Source organism: Olea europaea, chromosome 5, assembly GCF_002742605.1.
Source record: "Olea europaea var. sylvestris chromosome 5, O_europaea_v1, whole genome shotgun sequence".
In the NCBI taxonomy this organism is placed as follows: Eukaryota; Viridiplantae; Streptophyta; class Magnoliopsida; order Lamiales; family Oleaceae; genus Olea; species Olea europaea.
Genome location: NC_036241.1, coordinates 540,174 through 547,593, shown reverse-complemented (window position 1 = coordinate 547,593; position 7,420 = coordinate 540,174).

Genomic DNA, 7,420 nt, shown 5'->3' with positions numbered 1-7,420 from the left:
ATAAGATTGTTGGATAAATTAATGCATAAATTATATTCGGTTTAATTAAAAATACATGCACACAAATTCGATGAAATCTTAACTACTAGTGGAAAATACCGAACAAATTTTTGACTTACCAAAATCAAGAAATGTACATGAAAATATGTACAAATTGCGAATCAAGAAATGTACCTGAAAATATGCACAAATTGCGACTATTGATGGCAACAAGATGGATTGGGGTCGAGACAGCCATTTTCGTTCCCCCGTCACATTTGAGTTTACGCTGGTTGCCCGGCCCCTACACCCACTTAAGGAGGAGTAGGATGGGGCAAGCTTCTTGTCCCCGTTTACTGTCATCATTTATTTTTATTTGTTTTGTTTTCGCTTCTATTTTTTTTTTTTTTTTTATATCTTTAGTTAGTGAAAATAATTACTTTTCTTGCAATTTGTAGAATAGTCAATATTCCATTTAGAAATGATGATGATTCTTTTCTTTTTATGTGATCAAAAACTCATATTTTGAAATGGACTTTAAATTGGATGAATACGATATTTTTTGTACTTGTCCCCTTTCCAGGGCCCCCACCCCCACGCTCACCCTCATCCCACTCCAAGTACTCAATTATGTGGAGAATCTCTCACACCTACTCAAGGAAAGGCTCTACGAGTATCAGGTTTAACGGGTATTTTCTCAATTCCTAAGGCATCGTTTGATAGCCCTCCTTTTTCCATGGAACTTGGAAAATAAATTCCATTTTCCATCTTTTAAGTGTGTTGGATGGCCAAAAATTGGCATGGAATTCATTTTCCACTTCTTGCCTCACGTGATGGCTTTTCTAGCTTTTTAGCGAATTGCAATTCCCACCAAATAGGTGGGAATTGCTTTTCCAACCTTTTTTTTTGTTGCAGATTTTTTTTTTTTTTTTGGCAATAAAAACAAATTTTAGAAATAATTGTAAAAGATAATATCTCTTAAATTGACAATTTCAATGTAAAACAAAGTTAAACGAACACTAAAATATAGATTATTTTTGGATGATTCTCAATTTTGCTAGATTTTTTTTTTAATCAATGGAAACAAATTCTATAAACAATTGTAAAATAAGATATCTCTTAAATTGACAATTTTTATGAAAAACAAAGTCAAACGAACACCAAATGACACTTTAATTTCAACATTTTTCAAGTAGAAAATTATAAAAACACTATTAATTGACAATTCCCGTGAAAATAATTTCTAGGCAATTCAATTCCCTAAAATTCGTTTTCTTTCCACCCAAATTTCATCTTTACAATCAAACGGACCCTAATTGTAACTTACTGAAACATAGAAAATACAAAAAATAAAATGAGGTAAAATGAAACAAGTGAGCTATGAGATAGCAAATCTCCTTAAAATAGCTATTTCATCCCCTATACTTGTACTAACAAGATCAAATTGACATATATCTTTCTTAATGTAACGCTTCTTCCAAAATTAATGTAGTATGATATTTATTTTGTTTGACTAACCAAAACTTACATGTAGTCTTCTAAATCAAACGACATCAAATATTAAAATATTGAACAATAACACTCGAAAATAATTTGAGAATTATTTGGAAAAAAATTGGAGAAGGAAAGAATAGAAATTAATTCAACAAATTGATTTTGAGTGAAGAAAATGGAAGAAATAAATTCAATTTATAGATTCAATATGTCTTTTTTGAATAGAGGCATAAATTAATTTGGATCATTAGATCATACTTTTTTAAATTATCATGATCTTATAGTCTAAATTATCAAACTTCATAACTTTTTATCGACATTTTTTAGTCATATTCAATTCGGAAAACATGACTTTTCAATATGCACCATTTACTTTTGAAAAGCCGAGACTAGTCATTCACCAATTGGAAACATTTCCAATTCAAATATATTAAAAACATTAAATCAAATCTATTTAAACAAATAAATTCCAACAATGTATACCGAAAGAGTATGTAGGAGCAACCCTTTAAATTTTGTGCATGCAAAAGTTTCAATTGGCAAGAGAAAATCTGTGTTTATAAGTTGTGTGTTTAGTGCTGATCACTCAACCTTTCAAATAGCGTAACCTTAGTTCCTAACCTTAAAGAGTAGGATCTTTGTTCTCAACTTATTTTAATCTATATTCATAGTAATAGAAAATGTCAACGTAAATAAGTAGTTTGATGGTTTTGTCCGCTAACTTTAAATCACGAGAGATTTTAATGTCTATATTTATAGCTTTCACACGTGTATTTAAAAAAGTTAATGATCCAGAACTTCACTTTTGAAGATTGGAACATAATCATTGAAAGTTAGAAAACCCGGCCCAAATTTTCCCTTATAAAAATGATTCATTTGAATGTCTTAAAAATTTTAATAGTAAAATTTCAGCCATTACTATCAACGCATATACGTATATGTACGTGCCTATATTGCATAGGTCATGCAATGCATCTTGATTTAATATATTGTCTTAAATGATAGGCCTTATGTCTGTAAATATTGATGAAGGGGTGCTGTTATCGAATTCGAGCTATAATAGACAATATTGGATTTTATATCGCTGTGCATTCCATTATTGGATTATATTGAAGAAGGCAACCCATACTATTGTTTCGTTTCATTTAGTGATCCAAGTATATTAGTTTCGTATATTTCGAACTCGGTAAAAATAAAATCCACGTGGTTCAAATCAAAGCACAAATTACACAATTCTTTAGTTCTTCTTCATAATGGGGATATATTTGTACCAAATGTAAAATTTAAATTATTTTGAAGTAATTGAAGCAATGTTTGGCCCTACGAAATTTGAGACGAGGATCAAACACTACAACTAGAAAAAAAAAATTAATTGGTACACGATGAAAAACAATTTTGAATGTATATTTCATTGTGACACATACTTAGGATAGCAAAGAATCGCCACTCCTACACTTAAGAAGACAAAATAAATGTTTAACAAAGAGGGTGTAACAAAATTTAAATTTAAAAATAGGATTTATATTTTACAAAACAAAAACATGTTTAAATTTTATGGAAGAAAAAATGCATACCTCCCATTCAAGATAGCGTTGTTTCGAAATTGATTACAAATAGTTATCTCATTTCAGTAACAAATCAAAGTTCCTAAACTATTATAATTTCGCTCAACTGTGAAAAAAAATTAAATTGAATTTCATTAATACGTATTTAAAAAATATGAAGAAAATTAGGATGCAAGCAGCGTTTTATGCCTATTTGCATTCCCCAATTTACCTAAAGTATCTTTTTCAATATATGAGCACTAGATTGTACCATTCACCGTAAACACTTAAAATGACAATTATATTCAAATATCTTCCTAGAACGAAAAGAAAAATGAACTCATGCATATGACTTAAAAATAACATTGTTAACTATGCATCTTGTAACAGATACACTAAATATTTTATTAATTAATTTGAAATCTTGTAACGAATGTGCAAATGTTTGTGCAATGTGACGAGTAGGTTCATCTATTTTACTGAGTTTAACGTCAAATAATTTTTCCACTAGAGTCAATCATCACAATATAATTCTACTAAATGTACATGCCAATTAACATAAACAAAACACATAACATCAGAAAAAGAAACGTTATATTTGTAGTTTAGAAAAAAAAAATGACTTCAAATGCTCTTTAATCTTACTGAACGTTGTAATAAAACTATCATTTTCTCGTCAACTCTTTGAAAAATTGGCAAGACTCTATGCCAAAAATATGATGGTGTAACGCCCCGAATTCTAATAACCCGAAACGTTACGAAACATGAATATACCTTGAAATAAACAGTTTTAATATAACGAGAAATTCTGTAAAAGATTGAATAACATTTAATCAAAAGATAAATTTAAATATGCGGAATGTTTGAAAACATATCATTCATCCAAAAATTATTAGAACAGTTAAAACTAATTGAAAATTTATAATGCACTCACAATTGGGTCAAAAATGAATAACCCATTATTAGTTCTAGTATTTTTGAAAATTAAAATACTTCATGACGAGGATCCGTTGGTCCAATAGCAAATCCATCCACCGCCGTCCAACATACTAGTTATTACCTGAAAATTGTAAATAAGGGGATGAGTATAACGAATTATACTCAATGAGATACTTGGTACTCCATATTCAAGTCAAACATGAAATTACAAATAAATTATCTTACCAACATAACATGAGAATTATCACACCATGACAAATGATAATTCTACCAAGCGCTGCAAAATAACGTGAAGGCTAAATCGTGCCTTGAAAATAACGTGAAGGATAAATTGTGCCTTAAAATGTATCATGATTTCTCCCGAAGGAGCCTGAATTGAAGTAATTAAATTCATAATAACGTATTTGAAAAGATGTGGAAAAACCACTAATAGCACTGAGTATCTCACCTTTTGAAGATGAAAGTGGAGAATAAAATTGCAGAAATGTGATTACAATTCCAAAGCTTTAAAAAATCTAAATAATATAGAGGAATATTTTAAAGAGGGAGAGGTAATAGACGTGTAGTAGAATGTGGTTTTAGTGCTCTATTTATACTGTTGAAGTCGGGTAATCACGTGGGGGAAGTGGAATTTCAGCCATATTTAAATTCGTATTTCATGCAATCTTCTGAGAAATTGATTCATAATTCCCGATTGATATAGTATGACTGGAGATTAATTATTGGTTTTCTGCCAATTTCTATATTAATTACAATTACAACAAGGAAATGATAGGCATTACACTGCATGACTTTTACACGTGGACGGGGAAAACAAATCTGCCTCCCATTTGCATAATTTACTCTAATACAAACATCTTAAATTGTCAATCTCCTAATGGCCGAAAATTATAAAATGTATGCTTATTAATTAAATTAGAATTTCAGTCCAATCTTCCCAAAATTTGTTCCAATTAGGGGACACAACGATTACTAATTATATGGACACGTGAAAGTTGTAATGAAATGCATGGGTTACTCATGTACTAAAGTCTAACATCAAATAATTCAAATTCCTTTGATTTGCATTTAACTAAATTTGTAAGCAGGAATTACGTTTTAATTGATTACCTCTTAATTAAAAATGTATAATTATTAATACTTAACAAAAAGACTTTGTTTAGCCAAAACTTAAAATTCTAGTTTATTTAGTTAAACTAGTGGTGGCAGTCAACTGACGAAAAATCTAATCCTTTAAAACTCTTATAACCATAACATTCTTTAAACTGCTAAAACTTGGGTTTAACTTGACCAAATTAAATTTTTCTTGAGTCCATAATTCACCATTTATTATGAGCTTCAAAATGAACCCAATATTGGTAGAGTAATTCTAACTCCTTCAATAGTTAACTATTTGGCCCATTTAATAAAGTATAAAATAATTTGATTTTTATTTTTTTCAATTTGGTCCCTCAACTAATAAGATAACGATAGAGATAATAAATTAACTTGCATAAGAACTTAACCAAACATTGCATTCCTATTAAATGGCAAATAAAAATATATGCGAATTTAAGTTAAAAATTCGGGATTCTACAACCTACCCTCCTTAAAATAATTTCGTCCTCGAAATTTACCTTAGATTAGTTGAAAAGTTCGGGATACTTGATTTTCATCTCATCTTCCTTTTCCCAAGTTGTTTCTTCCACTCTGTGGTTACGCCATAGGACCTTGATTAAGGGAATATCCCTATTTCTCAGTACATGAACCTTTCTTTCTAGTATCCTCAATGACATTTCTTCATAGGTCAAATCATGTTGTACATCTAAATTTTGATGGTTGATCACATGATTAGGATCCTGTAAGTATTTTCGCAACATTGATACGTGAAAAACATTATGCACTGCTGAAAGTTCTGGTGGCAGTGCCAGTCTATATGCCACATCTCTGATTCTTTCTAACACATCGAATGGTGAATCTTGGTCTCAATTTTCCTTTCTTTCCAAATCTACTAAGACTCATGGTCGGGCCCAATTCCCCAAATTTACTCCCATAAAATTAAATAATAATAATAATAATTAAGAGAGAGAGAATCCATGTTGGTCCCTAACCTAATGTCTCATAAGAGTTTATCCTTCATCTAAAAAGAATCAAATTGAACCGCAACGTTTCATTGTCCCCCTGTTTGGTTTAGATTAAAAGAAGATGTTTAGAAAATTTAATAGAATAAATGGTTGAAAAATTATAAATTCTATGAAACTGATAATTTAAAATATTTATTAACTTTGATTTTAATAAAAATTTAAATTGTAATCCCTGTTGAATCTCAGCTGAAGCTTTTTTGTTATTTGTCACGTTCGAATTAGGATATTTGCACCCAAATTGAGCGCCTGTTTGGGAGTGATTTTGAAAATTGATTTTTTGACCGTTAGGAGAAAAGTGGGGTCCATCTATGAGAGAAAAAGTCAAATATGACGACTGTAATAGTAAAATAATGGTCATAAAATTAATTTTTTGAGGCAAAAAATCGCTCCCAAATAAGCTGTGAAGTGAAAAATAATTAGCTTACTATTCATGGACAAGGGAAGAATTTGAATCATTTGATTGATGGTTGGTTGGTGCATAAAAGAAAATGCGTGAGTCCCGATAATGCTCTCTCGAGCCTTGTGCTTGACTGTCTGTACAAGTCTTTTCAATTAATATTTCATTCATTTAGCCTCGGTTTGTTTTTTTTTTTGGATAAATCTTGTTGAACATAGGGGGCTGGGGGGGCCGGGGGAATGATTTATAATAAATTACGATAAAAATTGGTGAAATACATGATTAAAAATTTATTAAAAATCATGAATATTATAAAATATATGATTAAAAATAAATTTGAAAAAATAGGTCCGAAAAATGACTTAATATTTGAAAATAACTATTATGAAAATGTCTTTATCAAGATTCCCAGAGAAATCAATCATGCTAGGTGCCAGAATTATTTTGACACCCCTGCTGACCTACACTCACAGTTGGGTTGGGTGGAGTGTCATTTTTTACATTTTTTATTCACATGAGGTTGCCGCAGGTCTCATGCCAATGTGAGAGTCAATCATTTAGATGGGCAAAATTCATCTGACGACATGACTTTATTCTAGAGAAATTGTACCATTAGCTATCAACATCTAAACGGTGAAAGTTTCCTAGAGAAATTGTACCATTAGCTATCAACATGATTAATTTTTAGTGATGGATAAAACCTCCAAATTTTTTGATTTGTCACTTTGCTCTATAGCACATTTGATTTTATGATTTGCTTCCGGCGTTGAGAAATTTGAAGTTATCGTGACGGGTTCTTAATTTTATCACTTTGATAAAGCTTTAACCATATCACTTTTGCTTTCTATGGTATGAACTAGGACCCTTCAATTAGCCAGCACTCTGTAATTAATATTGACTTCAATAACACCTTCTTACTCAGCGATTATTGCATAGAGCTCAAG